Raw genomic sequence first — 23,261 nt, 5'->3', positions numbered from 1 at the left:
CATGTCTCATGCAAGTCTACTAAAATCTGACCATTCTCCTATGTAAACAGAGAAAGCTGAGATTGCCCCCTTTCTACAAGGTGTCATGCCAATCTCCATCCTACAACATATGTATTTTTTTCCTCTCTCTTTTTTTTTAAAAAGTAGGGTCTCACTACACAGTTCAGGCTCACAGAGATCCTACTGTCTTGGCCTCCCCAGGGATGATATTACAGGCATGTGCCACTGCACCCAGTTTCGGTAGCTGACACAGTCTATAGCACATGAGATTAAACTCTGGTTCTTGCTCTTGCCAAGCAGGTACTTAGACCATCAAGCTCTCTCCCCAGCCCAACATAACCATTTCTTTTGACTGAAACAAGCTTTATTGGTATGGGTCTAAAACTACTAGGTAAAATGGTTGAACAGAAATCAGACATTCATATCAAGTTAAAATAATCACACACATTCTGGAAGTATGAATCATTACTCTGAAGCAGCCATAAATTTTAGCATCTATAAGCATGGTGTGTCTTCCAATTTGATGCAATCTGAAATATAAGAAGTTACCAGTGCACCATTTCAAGCCCAAAGTATTTGATAATAAACATTTTAGATAAAATATCTGCCTAGCAGAGAGGAGAGAGTACGAGAGAGAGAAATCAAAGACTACCTGGAAGAAACATCTGACAAATCCAGAAAGTGAGACATTTGACAGGATAACTGGACAGGACTTTTCAACAAGCCAAAATTATTTTTAACAACATAGACATCTCTCAGTTTAAAAAAAAAAAAACAGCACTACATAACAGAGAAGAAAACTGTGATACTCTTTTGGAAAATAGTTGAGATAAACAATAGGGAAAGACATTTTGAGGACAACTGGGAAATTTCAGATATTCCTTGTTACAAAATGAGAATTTATAAAATTATTAAACATATACATGCAGACAAAGATTTTTTTTGAAGATACACACTAAACTATTACTAGTAGTAAGCTCTACATGTTGCAATGCGATGACTTTTCTCATTTTTTGGCTGGTCAGTGTTGTCTAATTCTCTCTACATGTGTACTGCTTTTACAGCACAAGACTACTTAACAGCTTTACCTCAACATGATTATGTGCGTAGTACCTCAATTCCAGCCTTGAGTTGGTTTTCTGGTTTTATTTTATCCATGTATATCTACTTCAGTTAACCTTTATTTTCTTCCTTATATTGCAAGGGAAAAGGGACAAGAGGAGGGAGAAGGACTAGTTTACTCTGACTGGTCACTGGACTAATCTATCAAACTGAATCTTAATAAACCTGTAACATAGTATAATTCCTCTTTGAGAGATAAGGTAGTAGGCTCCTAAGAGTGACACAATGTGAATTTAAGAAGTGTACTAGGTGTTGATTGAGGTGTCCTCAGCCCAGATTACTGAATTTCTTCATTGGAATTTTAGTCCCCACAACCCAACCAATCTCAAGGCATGCTAACAGAAGAGAAAATCTAAGAGAATGTGAAAACAGAAATCTTTGATTATTTTCAAGTGTAAAAATTGTGTTATCTCTGTGTTCAAATCAGAGCAGAAATGTTTGAAGTGACACAAAGTTACATGTAGAGTCTCTAGGAAAGGGAATGAAGAACAATCTGACCCCCAACAGCCTCATCTTCATTTTTGGGTCTTCAAAGAGGGAAATGAAGACTGGGCATGGTGGCATACACCTGTAATCCCAGCACTTGGGAGGCTGAAAACAGGAGAATCACTATGAGTATGATCTATGCAGTGAGACCCTGTAGACCTGTAGACCCTGTGCTAAATACATAAAAAAGAAGGAAATGAGAAAAAGGAAATAAACTGCATTATGTACCTACTTTGGAAGATAAATGTACACTTCATGTACTAAAAACATGTAGTAATTTTTTAAAATAATTTTATTGAGAAATAAATAGCAATGAGACAGTTTCACAACCGATTACTAACACATTTTCAATAATTAATACAATTCGTAATGTTTGAGGGATGGGGAAATGGCTCAGTGGAATAAGCACTTCCCTGGCAAGTGCAAGGGCCTGAGTTCAATCCCTGGTTCTACAAAAAAAATACATTGCATATTATTGTCTAAGTGGTTATTCATAGTACAAGATGCAGACATGATATCCTGTCCCAAACACTACTATAACAAACCTCTCCATTCATTGAATTAAGAGAATGGAGCTATATATCTATCCTAACTATTTTGAGTATAGCGATACAAAATGGTCGTTCATTTTTATCCCACTATTTTGGTTAGGTTTTATTTTTTTTTGTCAGAGAAGGGCATTCCATTGTCATTTAAATACTGTAGGTACATGAATTCAGCAAAATATCCCAATATAGTCCAGTAGCCCATAATGGTACTGGGTTTTCCGTAAGACTGGCAATGTTTGAGGTTGTTGACTGGAGCCTTTTACAGCTCAGCATATTAATATGATTTTACTTTTTATAGTTTGTTTTCATACTTTTCTGCTGGATGGTTAAGATGATAAACCAAGACCTATATAACAAGAAATGTAGCCTTTGTAACTGATAAGGTCAGTGAAATCCCCTCAGGATTTAACCTGAAACCCTGTACCACAGTTTGTAGATCCTTTGTCAGGTTTTTTTTTTTGTTTTGTTTTGTTTTGTTTTGTTTTTTACATGAATGATAAATGGCTCCTGCCCCTTCATCTCCCTGTCTCCATGCCACCACGCCTGAGGACAGGGGAGCAGTGGGAGCAGGCATGGGGCAGAGGGAAGAAGGCTTCTTGCACTACTGATAGATTAGGGCAACAGGGGAATGTACCCCTCAGGGGCAAACAGAATCTCTTCCCAAAGCAAGTGCCTCCCAAGGGAAGGAAAAGGGGAGGAATATATGGAGGTGAATGTGAAAGAAATGAGACATTATGAACCTACAAGTAGCTAAGATTATCTTTGCTGCCATTAGGCTGAACAGCATTATGAAAATAAATGGTCATGCAAGAAAAATAAAGTGAAATTTTCCTATTTGCCCTCCTCACCATGTGGCTTAAAATTTTTATAGTTGGTGTAATAATTTATCCTTGTTTACAGAGCAGCTAAATGTCACTGTAACTTGTCTTATAAATTGCACCCCACAGTGCTCTCAACAGAAGAAAGGCTAACAAACATTTCATCACGGTGATAACTGTATAGACTGAGATTGTAAAAAAGTCCTGCATTTGTTTTTTTCAAATTCAAACTAAATATTATAGATTTTTAAAATTCAACTTTTTTGGAAACTCAAAACATTCAATATTAAAATTAAATTGCATTTTATAGTATGATTATACTTCCTCCTAAAAGAATGAATGAGTAAATTATTGGAAACTTTATATTTTCATTTTACATTTTCACTTGTTCACATAGTTCACAAAAACAAATGTGAAGCCTGGAGTCTAAATAGTAAATATAATCTTTTCAGTGGCCTACATACTTGAATATCTTACTAAAAAAATAATTTCAATGGGGTAGAGTGTTGTTGAGCTAAATGATTGAAGGCACCAAATGAAAAGGCAGCCCAAGTAAGAGAATGTTCTCAGTCTCACAGAAAATCTGTGCTCAGAATTGTTATTTATAAAAGCTCTGTTTTGATTACTTTTGTTTTGCTCTAGAGAATATTTTAATATTCATCTGGGATATAATTTCCAGGTTAAAGGTGATGTGTACCACATTGCTGCTGTGAGGATGCTGGACAGAGACTTCTCTTTAAAAAGAAAAATACTCTACATTATGACTCATTAGGAAGAAAAAAATTCATCTTAACAAACCGCACCCCTCTGGCTGACTACATCTACGCAGCCTACACTTCACATTTGAACATAAATAATATATGACCTAGTGAATTCTCTCAAGGAAATTCTAATTAAAGCTCCAGCCACTATGTATCTTACTAAACTGATGAAGAGGACTTTGCAAAATGATTCATATGGCAGCACTGGACATCACTGATCAATTGATTTGCAGACAAAGAGACAACGAAACAAGATACCCTAATCATTTGCCCCATCGACCTCTGTCTTACCCCTTGCTCCGCTCTGTTGGGCAGGCAGCCAATTCCTGCAAGATACTTGTCTCTCACTGTTGGCTTCTGGTTGCAGGAGAGTGGAAAGAGAGACAAAACTATTGAGTTGTTGTTGGGTTTTTCTTGTTTTGTTTGTTTGTTTGTTTTGTTTTGTTTTTACTCTGTTGGTCTGTCACAGTCTCCCTCCCTCTTTGGACAGAATTTTCAGCAATGTCTGTGATTTGTTCATAGATCCAGGTCCTCCTGGTCGTTCTACTTCTAGGCCCCAGTTATATAGCTTCCTACATCAGTCCCTGAAGCCCTTGGCTGGACAGCGTCATCCTGCCGGCACTAAGCTCTAAAGGGCCTTACCAACCTCTAATGCTTTTCAAGGCTCAAAAATACCTTTCGAACAATAACTCCTCTTAAATTCCTCCGCAGAAGGACTTGGCATGCACTTTGTTTTCTCACTTAACTCTGCTTGATACAGGTCTGTGCAGATTATTCATGAATAAATCATCTCAACATTGTGCGCTCTAGGTGGAGAGATGCACAGCTCCATAATCAGCCATTAACCCTTTCACTTTGATTACTCCATTTTGATTACACTTGTTTTGCCCTAGAGAATTGAAAATAATCAAAACTGAGAAAGCAGAAGAGGATGGACAATTCATTTGTTAATTTTGTAAGTGCCTACCACTGCTAGGCAGTGCACTGTACAATGGGGCTCGGAAATGAACAACGGCAAAGCAGCCCTGGCTTCATGGCATCTGGACTATGGGAGAGGTGGCCATTCACAGAAAGTCATGGCCCTCAGGGGCAGCTCACAATAGAGTGGAGTGAGTCGTGCTATGATGCTCATTTTGAAAACATAAAATTGACTTGTTAGGGAACAATTTGAGTGAAATACGACTTTGTGTTTGCTTATTCCACAATTCCATCTGTGAGGTACACTATGTGAACATGCAAAAATCTATACCCAACAGAAGAAAGCCAGGTAGTGATTCACAAATACCTCTCTGGGGTTCTCGGTTCACCTCAAGCTACACCCATCCTGTGTTTCAACTTTCTACAACTTTTCAACTAATAAAGTTTAGATAAAATTTCCAGATAAAGTTTCTTTCCACCGTCAACTAATGTCAGATAAAGTTTCTTTCCACCGTCTTCCAGCTCAGCAGCTTGTTTGAAGTCCATTCCAAAGTGAATATCAGATCTCTTGCAAGGTAAAGTACCACATCTTGGAAGTATTTTGCCATTCCTTAACCACTGACATGTAGAAAAGCACACTACCATTTTGTGTCAATTTATCTTGCATTTAATGGGTCACTGGGGATGTTTTTTAATTCTGTGCCTCTATTTTCTTCTCCCACATGCCCTGTGTGATTTTAATGTGTGATTTTACATGGCATAATGATTTTCTTTTAAACTGTGTGTGTTACACTTTAACAAAATAAACTATATTCTGGCAGAAAGGACAACAGTGCTTACACTAGGTGGGAAGAGGGCAGAGGCCACTGTCCTGGAGAGTAAGAGCAGTGCAGAGGGTCCCAGAACTGGAGGGAGGCCAGCGTTTGAGAGACAAGAGGGTGGTAAAGGAAGAGGCCAGAGAGCCGCAGCATAGGTAGCTCCAGGAGCAAAGGAATGAGGGACCACAGTACACCAGAAGGAGGGGGCTAGACATCTAAGAAGGCTCCAGAGTGAGTGCTAAGTAGGCCTAAAATAGTCATCCCTCAGTATTCATGGGTATTGGTTCTAGGACCTCCTGCAGATAACCAAAACCCAAGAGTGTTTGTCTTTTACTAAAAATGAAAGAACACGGTGTCTGCATATAACCTGCGTATATCCTCCTTTATATACCAGAACATCACTAGATGATTCACAATTCCTATACAATACAAACAGGATATAAATGGCTGTCATACTATCTTGTGTAAAGTAGACCAAAATTAGTGTGGACACATTCACTAGAGACGCAGTATTTTTCTAGTATTTTCCAACCCAAGGTTATGGACCCCACAGATAAAGAAGCCCAACAGTATAATACAAGGACCAATTAACCCAATGATGAAAATGCAAAATAATTTGAGTTAGTGCAAGTAGCCATACTCATAAATCCACCCACAAGCCTTTTGATATGTAAATTAAATTGAAAACACCTATTTATAAAAACTATTAATGCAGTTACTCATTTATATTTCAAATCCCATCTTAAGAAATCATACAGTGGTTCTAAAGTATCACTTCTTTCCATGCACAGATTTCATGGAGCCTTTTACTGCCCCCCTTTCTGTGCCGCTTCACACACTTCACATCTATTGGTGACGATGTTGGCTCCCTTCACAAAGACTAGCATCCCTCTTTCCTACTTCAGCTCTTTAATTATGTATTGGAACTATGAAGTTTAAGTACATGTGATCACCCCAAAATCTGCATGTTGGGATCCTAACTCACTCACAAAGTGATGGTATTTTGAAACTTTTGGAAGATGGTCAGGTCACTAAGACAGACTCGTCATAAAGGAGAGCCCTAAATAGACACTGTAACTGCTGGCAACAGTGTCCCTCCTCTTGGGAGCACACAGCAACGAGGCACCAACTCAGAACCAAAGAATGAACCCACCAGTGCCCTGATTTTAGACTTCCTTCAGAAGTATTGGAGAACAAGTGTCTGTTCTCCTTAAATAACCCAGTCTCAAGTTTTCTAGAGCAGCATAAAATGAACACAAGCATATACGCGCACAGCCATACTGCGGTAGACAGCCAGCCTTCAGTCTTAGCCCAGCCCATCCATCTCTGAGCTCATGTTGTGCCTAGATGCATGCCAGGTTGCTCTTATCCTGCCTAAGCTTGATCTTTCTAGAGGGCTTGACATCAGCTCATCTGCAGAACATACCCATTTGCATCAATGACTGATCTGCTTTCTTTCTCCCATAAATTTGTTGTACACTGAATTGGTCTACTTATCTATTCCTATTTATAGTAAATCCCATTTAGTATACGTCTAAAACCCTAGAAAACTTAAATAAACAGAATTTATAGTCTCATTCAATGGTAATTGATTTTCTTCGTGTTTTTGGGAATATTCCAAGTTCCTAAAGGAACTCTAAATTATCAAAGCAAGATTAACCTACATTCAATGAAGTCTCCAAGATTTTGTTTCCTACTCTAATATGATTCATTTAAAAAATGCTTGAATTAGATCCTACTATATACACAGCATAATACTCAATACAGTGGGGAGAATCCAATTCCACCATTTGGGATCTTAAAACAATTATTGTATTCATATTAGAAGCTAAAAGATAAATTAAGTTGCAATATAATAATATTTATATAATACTTCCTACCAAGGAGCATATCTTTTTCTCTTCTAATATGTTATGAAACATTATTTTTGTTAAGGAAAAAACATTATAAATTATAATTAGGGGCTGATTTACTGATCAAGGACTTGGAATTAAGGTTATACACACACATACATACACACACACACACACACACACACATTCAATAATGTTTCACAACACACACAGAAAGTGCAAGAAACCTAGTAGTTATTTAACATAATCTAAGTGTCCCCAAAAAGAAATAATCATAATGTAGAAATCATACAGTGCTATCCAAGGCACGCAAATGTGCACACAGCACAAAAATAAAACTATAATGTTAACTCCAATGTATTATAAATTTTACTTAATGCCAGCTCTGATAAACAAAAGTATATCATTAGCCATAGTTTTGCTTGACTTGGTGGATTTGAAAAGGTACTTAGGGGTGATTTTGATGTCCTGAGTCTCTCTTTAAAATGAGCTGATGCATTCGTTTTCTCCAGCTAAATCTCCCTGCAGAGTGTCCGGGCACTCAGAATTCCTCCCTACCCTTAGAGCTGAGGTAAAGGCACAGAACAGGTGCTTCATAAATGTCTGCTTCTGATGGTTACAGTGATATTACAGCATGTTTTCTTTTTTGAAAGAAATGACTTAGCATTTCTCTACTTCAATCTCTCCATCTCTTGAATTCTCTTGGTGACAGACTCATACCGAATTTAAAAGGTAAGAAAAATAGGAATCTGGAATAAAGCTAGAGTCTGTATGCAAGTACATAAGCATTTAATTGGAAACTCTAGTAGCAATGATTAGATAAGGGGAAGAGGGTTTTCAAAATTATTATTAAAGGTGCATCAAAACGTTTCTCACATAACTGCAAAACTCCTAACTCACCTTGTCTTTTGTATGAATTCCTTAGCATGATATTTGTGGATTTGGGGAGAAGGCTATGAAAAGTAGACTCTACCTATGTACTAGGACATGAGGAAATAAGGATCCAGCCCATTCCAGCAGGACTGCATGAGCAAGATATGGCGGCTGGCAGGAGAGGCACCAATCTTGCAACAATTCACAGGAAGAATGACCCAAGAATATATTCCAAGGTCAAGTGCAACTTCCCCAAAAGATGTACACAAGGAGACAATCACAGAAAATGTTTGAAAACTAAGTATAAGACTTCAGAGTGTAAGATTTTGAATGCTAGTGTGGAAGATACAGATCTAAAGACAGATTTGGAGCAGCAAAGCAAGGTAATGAAAGATCAATCTGGGAACACGAAAGGGACACAAACAAAAACTGCAGGTGCCCTTGGGTGGAAATATGAGCTCAGTGGCAAGGCTGTCCACCAGAGTATCTACCAGCACACCCTGTGTTCTCTCCACACTCTGGATCAATAAGGATCAGGTGCTCATAAGGGTATCTGTTTGTAGATGCACGTTTATATGCATGCATTTATAATTTGCCTCTTTTGGCTTCAAAGTCCTCTGGAAAGAGGGGGATTCTCTCTTACACCTACCAAAATTTCCTCTACAGGGATAATGGGGTACCTGTCGTAAAACACTGTTGCATTTTTACTGATAAATATCTACTGAATTTCCCTTTTCTTACCCATGATTGTTCAATTTGGAAATATCAATATACCAGTTGTGGGCTCTTCTTTAGTTGGGCAGAATATCCTACATTTCAATCTTTTTAATTTTATTCATATTTCAAAATCACCCATTTTCCCTGACTCAGTTCTTAGTAGTATTTTAGCAGCTTTAGAAGAGAGAATCAAAATGGCAGGATCATGGGGACTTTGCCAATCCAATCTTGGCTCATCTAATATACTAAGATTCTTCTTTAACTCATCACAATAAATAGAGACTGGAAAAAGTCCATTGGATTTGACAACTAGGAAGCAATTTATGACTTTGGCAAGAACTATTTCAGCTGGATCAGGGGGAGCAAGCTCCAGATTGGCTGACGTGAAGTGTAAGAATGGAGTGGAAACACCAGGCAAGTTCTATGAGCTTCAGAAGTTAGAATTTGAAAAGAAGACAAGAGATGAGAAGGTGACTGGAAATAGAAGGAGTCAGAAGGGGAGTCCTAGGACTCATTTGCAGTACACATCAACTGCTGGCAAACATTATAAATAACATTAACGTCCACTACACAACCCACTGAAACAGTTCTATCCCATTTGGACTTTTTCTTGTTTATATGGTTGGCTTAAATACAAGAAAATGCATAATCTGACTAGGTTATACAGATTCCTCCCATATTGGAAACTAATTAAATCTCTGGAAGAGTAAGCTTTTTTTCTTACTGTCCCATCTAATCAATCTCATTTTTTTATTTCAATCAAATATTTCTAAGCACATCCAATCCCAAGAACTGGTAATGCTTTTTCACTTTCAGTTGGGTTGTTGGGCCCTATTTGCCCTCATTTCTTACCATGAATTCACATTCAAATAGCTGTACTTTTGCTCCGTGTGTGTGTGTGTGTGTGTGTGTGTGCACGCATGCACACGTGCATATGTGTATGTCTACATTTACATAATCTGATTTTCATTTCCTACAATTTCCTGGTAAAAATGATTTCATACTACTTTGAGCATTCAAGCTTTTCTTTGGGGCTGAATGACCATTTTGCTACTTCCAGTGCTTTCATCTTGTAGGAACCACCAAATGCCTATGCTTGCCAACCATACTGCTGCATCAATGTATAATTCTGTCCTGTGTGCATTTCCTTGCCACACCGTGTGACAGGCCAGGACAAAATTATTTGCTTTAGATTACAAAGATTTGGGTCTCACTTTATTTAGACTATAAGCATCATGAGATTTCAAAACACAGAGTTGGAGAATGCTATCAAGTTTTATGCAGACCAGTAAACCAAGGATAAACCATTCTGCCTGCATTGCCAGGCTGCAGGGAAGTGTTATTACTGTTCTTTTTAATGAATCTTAAAGCGATTTCTTAAGCCATCAACCTGAAGCACAATATGCAATACAATTTTATAGTAAAGAGAATACCAATAACCAATCTTAAAGAATAGCACATATAGCCCAGAATAAAAATTTATGTTGGAAAAATTGTGACAAAAACAAACAGGTACACAGAGTGCTCATTCCTTCACTCTCATGCTGGCCTTATCCATGTATAAAACCCCACAGATGTAATTTTCATCATGAAAATAACCATAATTGCCTTACTATTTACATGGAAATTCTGTGAATATTTCTTATACGCATGACCAATCTGGGGGTATCTCTACATACTCCAGCTAGTCCTCACTTACATGACAAACTATAAGCAAGCAGTACAAAACCACTGGCTACATTTTTCTGCAGAAACTCAAGAGGAGGAATTTAACCTAGCAAGGCACATTAAACTCCTTCAGTGTAAAATGCTGGAGCAAATGTAGATCAGCTTCTGCTGAACTGTCGTCCGTCCTCGCTGCTTACATCTACTTTTGCAATCAGCTCAGACAGCCAAGCTATCAATGCAACAGCTTCTCTACACTTGATGGGCTATCCAAAGAGGGCCTCAGCACTGTAGGCTACACAGCCTCCCTAAGGCTTCAGCTGATGCCATTTGCTCACTAATGTTCTAGCTGATTTTATTTGCTCAGAAATATTATAACACTGCCCCGGCATTGTTCAGCACTGCATTCTTTAACGGACTTCGGGGATTCCATGCAGGCCTACATGGGCACTCACTTTGCAGTGCTAGGGATGGAGCCCAACACTTAGGCCCTACACACAATTTTAGCCTATTCTGTGCTCCACCTCCCACACAAATACTTCCGATGATCACTTACTGTTCCTTGAAAACAAAGTTTTTCGTCTTCTGAATAAAAAGAAAGCACACACACACAAAAGGCATCTAACTTCCAATAGGTGAACATAATATTTTTCTAGTGTAATTGAGTTGTTAAAAGTTACAAATTGGAGTCAGTCAAGTTGGTTTAGTTAGAGGAGTACAGAAACATTTAGACCTTATTCAACTAAATTTTTTAAAATCAAAATTTTATTTTTTTATAATGTCTCTTTATAAATCTGGCATTTGTAATAAATCTGATACATTTTAATTTACATATAACAATAAACATCTCATTTAATTCAAGAGACACTTATTTTGCTGTCACTGTCTGCAAAATAATGAGTGTGCAAGCAAAAGAAAGGTGCACTGCCTGTTCAATAAATTCTCAATTAGTACGTGAAATACACATAGATTTCAAAGAGAACAGAATGCATATGGTCATTTCCTATGTAGGGTGTAAGTCTCTATAAATTGCTCTGCTATCCCATATTTGCTTTTATCCGTGGACACACAGATTCTCATAAGTAATCTGCATGTTTACATGCGTACCTTGCACTTCACAGCAGTTTGTCTTACTGTATGAAAAATGTTTAGTTGGGTTTTTTAAAGGAAACAAAAGAAGTACTTACTGGGAATGTATTATGTCTGCAAGCATTATGTTTTCATTCTACCAATTCTATAATCCAAATGAAACATCTAATAATTGTGCACACAACATTAGAAGATACATCCTTGGAGTTTCTCTTCACAAGGAAATTCCTCCTTCTGAAGTTTAGAGCTTTTCTGACAGAAGTTACTCTTATTCTGCTTCCTTTAATAAGCAACTGAAATCAGTTTAAGCTACCTGTGTAATCCACTGCTGCACTGAAGCAGACTTAGAATTATTAAAATGTTTCACACTATTATACGTAGCTAAGTAGAGGGTGTGCTCACAAAGGAAACACGGAACTTTTTTAATATGTTCCACACAATGAAATACATGTCACATTCTGTTTTTTCAATTGAAGCATGTCACAGCCCAGAGGGCTGGTTACTGTCAGAAATTCAACTTGAGAAAAGCCCTTCAGATCACTGAGAACAATGAATGCGGCCAGGAAATGAATCGGTCCCACCAAACAATTACTACAGTTTGATCAGAAATATCACCTTCATAATTTCTATCCGCAGTAATCATAGTAAGGACAAGTAACGGGGGGCTGAGAAATACGTATTAGGTATAAATTAGAAAAACTGGTTAGATTCCATGTTAAAGTTAATGTTTTCCTTCCCCTGCTCTCCGGAGATAAGCAGGTCCTAAGCTGTGCTCATTTCACATGCAACAGGTTACATGTATCATCAAGCAAAGCCAGAGAAACAAACTATCCAAGGACAAAAGAAATGGAGACTGTTTAGGTGAAAACAAGAAGGGCAAGGTGATTTGGTGATTCAGTGATGTGTACACCTTGTTGGCAAGGGAAGCCAGCCAGATGTGCTCCATCCTCACCAACAAAAGGCATATGGGATTCAGGTTTTTACAACACACACACACACACACACACACACACACACACTTCCTCTCTTACAGGTTTTGAAAGTAAATATGTTCCTGAATTGACTTTGGAAGTGTTTTAGGGTTTTTAAAAAGAGATTATTTGAGGGGAAAAAAAGAGAGAGATTATTGGTACTGATATCATCTAAGAGCAAACGTTCTAAGCAGATGAATGGCCTCAGCTATGCAGAGACTGATGGTTCTCATGCATCAGAAGGAAGCCCAGCAGTCAGGAGACAGGAAGAGTGGAACTGTTCATAGTGCAACTCTAAGTATACCAACACAGTGATTGCTAGCTACGTGGGGCTACTGAGCGCTTGAAACATGGCCGGTGTGGACACAAATGTGCTTGCAAGGGTAAAATACAGACTATATACTTTTTAAATAGTTTTTAATCATTTATTTATTTATTTATTTGCTTATTTATTTTGTACAAGGTCGTTCTACACAGCTCAGAATCATACTGATCCCCCTGTCTCAGCCTCCCTAGCGCTGGGATTACAGGTTTATGCCACCAGTCAATTCTTGTTCAAATGAAAAATGCTAGATATACAATAAGATATATTATTAAAATTATTTTTTTGCCTGGAAAATGCAAGGCCCTGAGTTCAATCCCCAGTACCAAAAAAAAAAATTAAATTAATTATAATTTTTTTCCTTCTTTAATGTGGCTACTAGACAATGCAAAGGTGGACTTAGGAATTATATTTGTGGTTTGTCTTCTATTTCTGGTGAGCAGACACTGCTCTAGAACCAGACTGCTGGATGTCGAGCCTGATTTCAAGCAAGCCACTTACTGTGACAGCATCTATAAAATGGGATTACTTTTACAAATAGCAATATGCCAAGTCTCACAAGTTTATTGAGATGATTTCAAGCATTAACACATGAAGAATAATGTCTGGCACGTAGTACATGCTCAATAAATCCTCAGTGTGTGTGCCCTCTCTCTAGAATATCTTGACACGTACTTGTTAATCCTCTGCATGAATGGCCCCAAAGATAGAGAACTCACATTTCCTTGAGACAGCCTATCACATTTCCAGACAGCTCTGAATGTGAAAATGTTCATTCCTAGAATGAGGCAAAATCTCTTTACAACTTCAACTCCTCTGTGCTTCTTATATATGATTCTGCCAGAGGCAGAAAGAAACTGGTCATGTTCCAACACTATATTTCTACAGAAACTGCTAAGAGATACTGGTATTGGAAATGGGTTTATTATACGGTCCTGCAGAATTTCATGTCAAAAAATCATCATGCTGACCCAGCAACACATTTTTAGAAAGATAACTTCAAAAATGATTTCTCACTAATGTTTAACCAAATAACAGTCCTCTGCTCAATGAAGCTGTCGCCTTTGGCCATAGATACCTTCCTGTTGGGAGACACAACCAGCCGAGAACACAGCTAGGCACCCCCTGCCCAGAGCCCTCTACCAAATCTCAGGAGTGGCCAGGACTGCTGCCAGTCTATTCTCACATCGGAAAACTGATTATCCCTTTTCCTACATTTTGATCATTTCAAAGCTGAGACTTTGCATAGCTGGCAGAATGGCTCAGCTTGCTGATATGGCACTAGTGAAAAGGAGCAAAGTAGGGATTTTCTCAGTCTAGATCTCCTGAATCTTTCAATGGTTCCTTAGGACACTAACACTTTTAAATGTAAATGTCTTAAGATCTTTATACCCCTAAGATAAAATCTTCATGCAGAAGGTCTGTGCCAAATCAAAACACGGCCTTTCCCCCTATTTCTCAATGGCATATCTACCCCCATGTAGCAGTGATTCAGCAATACTCTTGCTATCAGTCACCTCCATTCTCACTAGAGGCTCTGACAGCTGGTAAGTATATGAGTATATGGGCTCTTGCATTTTGAAGAAATTCTTTTGGAAGTTAAGACTAAAATTGTTGCCTCAAATTTCAGGCTTTAGAGCAGCGTGGTGAATCAAAAGCAAATGACACTTGCACTGCAACAGCCTTGGATGCAAATGGTGGCTCTGTAGTTTTCAAGTGGCATTAGCCAGAGACAAAATATCAAAGGTCCCTCAGCTCCTGCTTCCCAGTATGGAAAAAAATGACTAAATAACGGTACCCACTTTGTAAAACATGTCATAAGCCTGAGACACAGCATTTGCAGTGTACTTAGCCTGGTTTACGGGATGTTGTGCTCATCAGTAACTGGTAGCTCGATAGTGTGCTTGGATAGTGTGAGGCCACTCCTTGTAGATCATCAAAGGGCTATTGCTACCTACACCCTACTCTATCACATTCTAGTCTCCAACACTTTCCAGATTCTCCATACAGAGTGGGTATCCTTACCCATCCAAAGCCTTTGCCATGAGAACTCTACAAGTAGATGCTAATAAGGAAAGAAATCCAATCAAACATTAAAATTAGAATTTACCACCTGAGTTGTTCAGTCAGAAACAGTTCTTTGTGAACTAATATAATCAGAGAAAATTCAATGCAAGCATAATTAAAACTGAATCTTGTGGAATAGAATTTGTATAACTAGGGGCAGGAAAGAAAAGGGAAGAGGCATTCTGGATCTTCACTTTAGAAGGTGTGGGTCTATGGGGAAACTTGAAGAAGACAGGCACAAAGGAAGAAGGCAGAAGGCAGAAAGCAATGGCTGCTATTAGACAAATCCATATCAGATCTGAATCCTATCTTTTTCTGTTGATGAATCATAATATAGCCAGGGGCATACATGTAATCTCAACACTGTAAGAGGCTAAGGCAAGAGGAACACAAGTTCAAGCCCCAACTTGGTCACTTAGCAGAGTAGAAAGACCCTCTCTCAGAATAATTTTTTTTAAAGACTGGGTCAAAGGCCCTGGGTCCAATCCTCAGTACTGAAAATAATTGACACTAGGTATTTTTCAGGGCCCACCTAGCAATGTCTGCATTTTGTATTTTTGCATTTACCACAAAAGATCCAGGGAAAGCATCAAAGAAATTTTCTCAAAGAATCTTCAAAATCATCAACATCTCTTGCCTTTTGTGGTGAGCTGGAAGATATTCTACTTCATAAAATAAGTCAATTCAGATTAAATAAAACCCCATCAATAATAATTCATCACATCAATTAATGAAAATCAAAATGAAATAAAGAGTTATCTCTAAAGACTAGAAACAGAGGGAATGAAAACAATAATTACTTCTCCCCTATTAAAAAAAAGCTTTAGAATTCCTCTGATCACATACATTTGATTAAGTGAAGTCAGATAGTCATAGGGCTGTTTTATTGTTACAGCACATGACCTGGGTTAGAAACTTGGCTTTACCCCTAAGAATACTCTTATTTTATGTTTCAACATTATTTTATGTTTTCTAAGAAAACAAATGAACTCTAAAGGAAAGTGGTTTTATGTTTATTATTCAGCTGAAAGGGGATTGATATCTCTTTACTCTGTTAAGTGATACACTATATGAAGACATTGTTCAAGTAGTTTTAATAGATATCATTGTTGAACAGAAGACACTAAACTGCAAATGTAAACATTTTAAGTTCAACTAGGTAGAATGCCAAGGGTTGCAGTTATTCTTTTTGAGAATAAAGCTATCAGAAAATTCTGGCAATATCCCAGGAGCAGGACATAAGGCCCCCTTGCCATACTAAATAGGACCCGCTTAATGTTTGTACCAAGACATGATCTAGGGGTAAGTGGCCTGTAGGACATTCTAGACTATGCAGAGAGTAGGCCCTCCCTGGGACTTCAACAGTTCCTATGTATCTACTAGTCCAGAAAAATTTTGATATTTTTACATCCAATAAAGCTCTATCAATGAATATGGGCCAAATCACCCAGAATATGTCTACCGTAAGCACAAATGTAGAAATCAATATAGGAGAGCCCAGAAGCAAGCTCTGTAAGAGATTAGTGCAAGCCTCAGTCTTCCTATAATTAAAGTCCTTATTTGTGCATACTACAGGATATGGTTTTTAAAATAGCCAAATGAAAGGACCCAAAATTAAAATATGCTTTACTACAGAGCTATAGTCTAAGACCAAAGCAATTGTGCCTAACTGCTGTGAAGTTTAGAGCTTTTCTCAACATTGTGATTCTTCCAGAGGTAATGAACTGTTCACTAATACATAACCCTGCACAAATCTGCAGCCAGCCCTCACACAGGCAAGTGGAACACAGCAACCAGTTTCTTCCCAGTCAAGGTACTAAATAATTGTTTGTACATTCATGACTTAGGGTTCTGTTTTTAGCTACAGCATATTTAAGTACAAGAGGCTCATAATTAAAATATGACTAGGGAGGCAAAATCAAAAGCAAGCACTGTGGCCCTTGCTGAAAAATTCCTGAGTTCCACAATGATGATTTTTTGTTCTATGCAGGCACATTTTCACACTTTCATGGATCCCTGCATCTAGGTCAGTTTCAGTGTCTAACTTTTTCTGCTAAGAGGATGTTTTTTAAGACTTCAAAACATTCTATGGATTTCCATATCACAGCAAAGTCTTGTACTTTTAGAATCCCATTAATTGCAAAAAAAAAAAAAAAAATCTTAGTGACTAAAAGCTAATCTACATTTTGTGATGCTTTAAAACATACTGTGTTTTATGTATCACAACAGCCTACACACACTCTTTAAATTCAGAAGTCTGTGTATGTGCCGGACTTGACTGTTCTGCTTACAAGCAAAGCTTGGGTTCAACTCCCCCACTTGGGTAGTAACTGAACCTTCACTACCAGAGAAAGTATTCTATAGCACCTCTAGAGTCGGTTTCAGCATTTCACTAAAAGATGTGAAGTAACTGCATTTCCCTAATATACTATTTTCCCCTTCATATGAAATGCTTGATTCAGTAGCTACAGAATGTTCATTATAAATTTAAGAGTAAATTATAAACTACACAAATAACTATGTAGACATGTTTTCTGTAGCTGGCCTGCTTCAGGAATCCTGACTCAGAAGGAAAGCATCATCCTAGGGACTAAATGACTATAATTCCTATTTCCTTCTCAGCAGAGGTGCATAAAAGCTGACCAGGCAACCACTCCTTGCCTAATTTCATCAACAGCCCCTGTTTGCTATTATGAATAACAATGGGTAAATCCCAATCATCCATTGTTATTCATGGCTAGTTTCCAACTAAAAGCATCAGCAAAATCTCAATTAGTGCAGAAAGGTTGAATACAATGTACATGTATGCCATGTTGAAGTAACAATTCAATACCAGTACCAATGCCAATGATTGCAGACCTGTTAAACCGTGGATCCCAATCAACCTCATGGTAGTAAATTTCTAGAATTAAAATTGGAGTTTAAAATCCTCCTACTTCCACAGGTTTAACATGGCAATTATCACTTAGATATTAATCCTGTTAACAGCTCTAAATTAAGGACTCGTGGTATATTTAAGGAACTGGCTGGTGTTAAAGTGATTACAGCTGCTTCTTTCAGATTTACATACTGGGAAATGCCTTCTTTTGAAAACATAAAGCACTTGTGTGCAATTCATACTCAAAAATCCAAGAAGGTATCTAAGGAGTGTGTGGGATTTCTGATAACATAATACCTTAGTGTTATTCAAAGACATGTCCTTTATATCTCACCTGTAGAGTATCTCAGAACCTTTGTTGTTAATGATACTGTTCTTTTCTCCTATCAACCAGTATACTTTTCACTGGCTTAGAATTCTTTAACCTGTTTATCTGAATCATGTATTTAATGCTGTATATTAAATCACTTGTCATTTTCACTGTAAACTTAATAGGGTCAGTCAAGTATTTGTCATTCTACGGAGTCAATGTTTTATTGTAATTCCCAATCTTTACAAAGATGTGCAGTACAGCAAAAGTGGAGTTTCAGGAAGGTTGTTTTTCTGGGTGAAGGAATCATAGGACTCCAGCCTCAACCTGTGAAGTTTAATTAAAATGAGTTGCATGCCTTAGACTTTGTCTTGTTTGGACATTCCTCTTCCATTAACTTCATTCCTATCTTTTCATTCTTCTTTATTTTGTGATTTGAGGACAAACTTGTTAAAATAGATATTAATGAAAAAATTATTTCAAAATAGTACCTGCAGCAAATAGACAAAATCTTCAAATTTTTTTCTGATAAAGAACATTCCAGCAGTATCATTTTTTAAAATTTCTTCTTTACTTTCTCTTAAAATTCACACTGACCGGAGAATAGAATTGCACGTCTAGTTACAAATTTACTAATAGCAGTTCTCAGACAGTGGGGACTGTGTTTATAAAGTTTTTATGATCTATAATTATTTTCTAACAGTGTTTCTGTTTCTTAGCCTGTCAACTCTTTATCAAGCAACAACTCTGACGAAAAGCAATGAGGGAAAATAAAAGAATAATAATAATAATAATCATTCTCAAGTATTGATTTAAAATTAAAGTAAGCCCATCATGTTACGACCCCTCAAGAGAGACTTTCAAAGTCTATCACCAGCAAGCAGCCTTTCTCAGAGAGCATAACCTCAAACCCTTATTGCAAATTATTCTGCAATCTGCAGAACCCTGAACGGTTTGTAGATATGTGGGCCTTCCAAGTCAGGCTGTCCCACTGTGTTAGACTAGCCCATATTTTTATATGGGATTATAACTATTACACCCACAAAGTCCTTAGAAGTAAGTGATTATGCTGTTCTAAGGTCTGGACGATTATTTCATAATTCCTATTAAATATGTCAAGAGTTTGAAGCCTAGCACCATGGTGTGCAGTAGCAGTAATGCCAATATTCTGGCAGGCTGAAGCAGGAGGAGGTATATGTTTTTATGTCTGAAGCCAGCATGGACAATTTAGGGAGATCTTGTCTCAAAACAAAACAAAAATCTTGTAAAAGGGCTAAGGATGCAGCTCCGTGTGAAGGTCCTGAATCCAATGCTAAGTACACATACAGAACAGTTTCCAATCCTCAGTGCCCCACAGGTAGATGGGAAAACACACACACATGCGCGTGTGCACACACACACAAACACACACACAAAATACACACACACGCATGCAGGCGCCTGTGGAAAGTGGAATCCAAACCCAGGGAATCTACTCAATTGGTTTATATACTCATTGAAAATACAGAACTGATCACATTAAGTTTTAAAAGAGGGCTCCTATTATTAATGACATTAAGGTTCAAAAACAGCAGTGCTTCAAAGTGAAGGCTCAAGGCAGGGACTTTATGGGGTTACTTTAACCCACAAACATGCGCATTCACTCGCCACTGATTAGGTTACATGGTTTGATTACTAACATCCTAAAAGGCTGTCAGGAAGCCTTAACCAACAACTGAGTATAGACAAGAGGGGCCAGCTCAGTGGAATAAGTGCTTCCCTGGCAAGCACAAGGGCCTGAGTTCGATCCCTGGTTCCGCAAAAAAAAAAAAAAAAAAAAAAAAAAAGCTACCTAGACAAGAAAACAAAGGCTTCCTTGGAGTTTACCTAACAAACAGCCTTCACATTGCCAAAGGACGTCTCTGTCTCTCCATCTCTCTTGGTGTCTCTCTGTGTCTCTGTCTCGCTCTCTGTCTCTGTCTAGCTCTCTGTCTCTGTTGTTCCTCTCTGTCTGTCTGTCTCTCTCTCTGTTGTTCTCTCTCTCTCTCTCTCTCTCTCTCTCTCTCTCTCTCTCTCTCTCTCTCTCTCTCCCCAGTCTATCTGGCTGGCATAAACCCTGACTTCAGGGATTTCCACTTCCATAATGAAAGTACTCACAGGTATACTTAGAAACAGGAGGAGGGTGCGCGGACTCCCTCCCTCGGAGGATCATTTACAAGAGCACCAAGACACCTAAAGGTGAGGAAATACAGGCAACCACCAGACCACCCTGCAACAGAGTGCCAGTCTTCCACACTGTGCCAAAATGCCATAATCTTAGTCCAACTCCACTTTAACTGTACAAAATTGAATCAAACGCGATCTTAAAGCGTGTTCAGACTTGAAGCACCCATCTCCGTCATACGAACTTATTTTCTTCCTTATATTTAAAAAGACAAGCAGAAAGCACTTAATGCTCCAACACAGACCCCAAATCCCAAGCTTTGCAACTTCAAGACTCAAAATACGCGGACACCGAGGAGCAGTGGCTTTATTTTCGTATTCAAATAACTTTTATACTGTGGAAGCGTGGACCTTGTAAGCGGAAAGGTGGCAGGTGCAGATAGGTGATGTTTTAGAAAATACCCTCGTGCTCCCTGCCGCTCACTGGCGCCCTGTTCTGTTTTTTCTTGATAATGTAACACCAAGACTGACCCCGCGTCCCTTTCTCAGTACACCCCTTGTCCCCGGCAGGGACAGTGGAAATCTAAACTGTTGCTGCGCCCTCCCAACAATCCACTGATAAATTAGAGGAAGCCACAAAACTTCTTGGCTTGCTCAACTATCCTCCGGGGGCCCTACGCCCACACGCACATTTCGAAGTCAGCGCAACCTGAAGGGAACCCTCAGTCAACCTGTTCGAAGAGCTAACAGAACTCCCCGCCCTAGACTTCAGGCATCCGCGCAGAACGGGGAAATCTGGGGGTTCTCCTCCGTACTCCTTAAAGCAAGCTGGATGTGGAAACCCCCTGCATCGGTCCTGTCGCCGGGGGTCCTTGCCCAAGTCGCGCGCGCAGGGTGTCCCGGCCCGCCCATCTGGCTGGAGGGTCCCCGCACTGAGCCGGAGGTAGCCTACCCTTCCTGCATGCATCCCCATGCCACAGGCTCTGAGAAGCTCCGCTTCCAAGTTCCCGCTTCTGGAAGGGAAAAGGGCGAGGGAGGCCGGGGGCGAGCAAAGAGCGAAGTGTGTGCCAGGGGCGCAGCCCCAGCGCCTGCTGCCCGTGGCCACCTCTGGCCCCCGCTGCCTCGCTGGGGAACCCAGAACGCCCAGCTCCACTCCGGGTGCAGCGCGGCCGCACTCACCCGCCTAGCCTGAGCCGCAGCAGCCGCTTCTGGAAGCCGCCGAGCCCCGAGCTTCCCGAGTACAAGAAAGATGGTGGTGTCTGTCGGGAGACCACCCATTCCAGCGTCTGGCAACCCGGCGGCGACTCTGGCTCCTCAGCGTTGAAGGAGGAGGTAGAAGAGGAGGAAGAGGAGGAGGAGGAGGAAGGAACGGCGCAGTCGGACGCCATCTGCTGTACACCTCTGCGCAGCCATTGGCTGCCTGGTGCGTCCCCCCGAGCGCGGGGCGCTGGGCTGGGGAGCCACCTTGTGCCCGCCTCCCCAGCAGCTGCTCCCCGCAGCCCCTCCCCCACCTCCTCCCCACTCCAGGTCCTCTTACAGCCCGCACACCAGCCAGACCCTCGACTCAACCTGCGACCCTGGGCGAGCAGCTGCGGGTTCACTGACCTCAGCCTGGGGCCCCCGAAACTGTTTCCCGCAACTTTAAAGCTTCGTGGTGCGGTGTGGGCTGGGTAAGGGAGTCGCCCCAGCGTGGGATGCCCTAGCGTGGAGTGCTGCGGAGAAGGGCCAGGGCTTTGTGCCCCAAAGCTCTAGGAAATGATGGGAGAAAAAAAAAAAAAAAAAAAAGAAAGAAAGAAAGAATGGGTTGCTCTAGGTCCCCAGCAACCCGCCCCAACATTAACAAACGCACCCATACTCCGACCAGATCATGAAACACCCGCTCACTGAGCCATCCTGCGCAGTCGGGATGGCCCAGTGTGCCTCCGCAGTCCCCAGGCACAAGAAGGCTTCGGTGCAACTAGGAAAAAGACAAAGAAGATCCGAGCAGGATAAGTAGGAGACAGAGTGAAAGAGAAACATTGGGCGTGAGTCTGGAGCAAGCCCGGGACTGCGTCCGCACCTGCCTGGACATCCCCTGTCGAGAGGCTTCCCGCAGCTGTCAACCCGCTTCAAGCAGAGCCTAGAGATTACTTCTGCAGCCTCTAGTGTAGAGGCTTTGCAGTCCTGGAGGACAGTGCGGGAGGTGTGGGAAGGGCGCCTTCGCCTCCTGAGGAGGGATGCCAAAGGCGGGGAAGGCTGGAGAGTCTGAGTCTGCCCAGGTGAAGCGGGAGTGCGGCACGAGAGCACGTGGGCAGGCAAGGAGCAAGTCACAGCTCTGAAAGTCGCTTGCCTACACTGACACTTGTTCCAAACCCTCCTCGTTTTTGACACCTTTGATCCAGGGAACTTCTGAGGCTTGTTCTGAGAGATGAAGTTGCTTCAAAGGGGAGAAGGGGAAAAAACCACGAGGACTACCTATTGCCAATTACTAGATATTTTGCCTGTCATACCTCTTTAAATGCGGGAGCCCGGCAACAGCAGGGAATGTATCTTTTCTATTTTATCCAGTGCCTGGCACACCACAAGTGTTTTAAAAGAAGCAAAATAATAATGATAAAATTAAAGCTTGATGTCATTGCACAAATTAGATTGCAGAGATAGACAAGCTAAAATACATCTCTGGGGAAAAAAAATCACAAATCAGAAGAAACTATTATTTGACTATGTTGGTTGGGAGGACACTCCCACATAGCTTGCTGCGGGACAGGTTCTGAAAGTGGGAGTCTCAAAATCATAAACAGCCCCAGCTCTTCTCCCAGCTAGCACCTGCACATTCTCAGGATGCCTGTCTTCTTGACTTCATTATCTTAAAAAGACATCTGTTGCCATTCAGATCCTGGGATGTTTCCCCAGAATCCAAACCT

General features: G+C 40.1%; 1 protein-coding gene across 1 annotated transcript in view; it reads right to left on the bottom strand.

Moving 5' to 3' along the window:
* Window positions 1-21,836, bottom strand: part of Thsd7b (thrombospondin type 1 domain containing 7B) — a 1,039,160-nt gene extending 1,017,324 nt beyond the window's left edge. Inside the window, exon 1 of the mRNA XM_004626384.2 lies at window positions 21,538-21,836. The gene's annotated coding sequence lies outside the window, so the exon portion shown is untranslated. The remainder of the gene's footprint in view (window positions 1-21,537) is intronic.
* Window positions 21,837-23,261: the final 1,425 nt, after the last annotated feature.

Source organism: Octodon degus, unplaced genomic scaffold, assembly GCF_000260255.1.
Source record: "Octodon degus isolate 3935 unplaced genomic scaffold, OctDeg1.0 scaffold00014, whole genome shotgun sequence".
NCBI lineage: Eukaryota > Metazoa > Chordata > Mammalia > Rodentia > Octodontidae > Octodon > Octodon degus.
The sequence above is the reverse complement of the archived record's forward strand: the minus strand, read 5'-3'. Positions and strand labels throughout refer to the sequence as shown.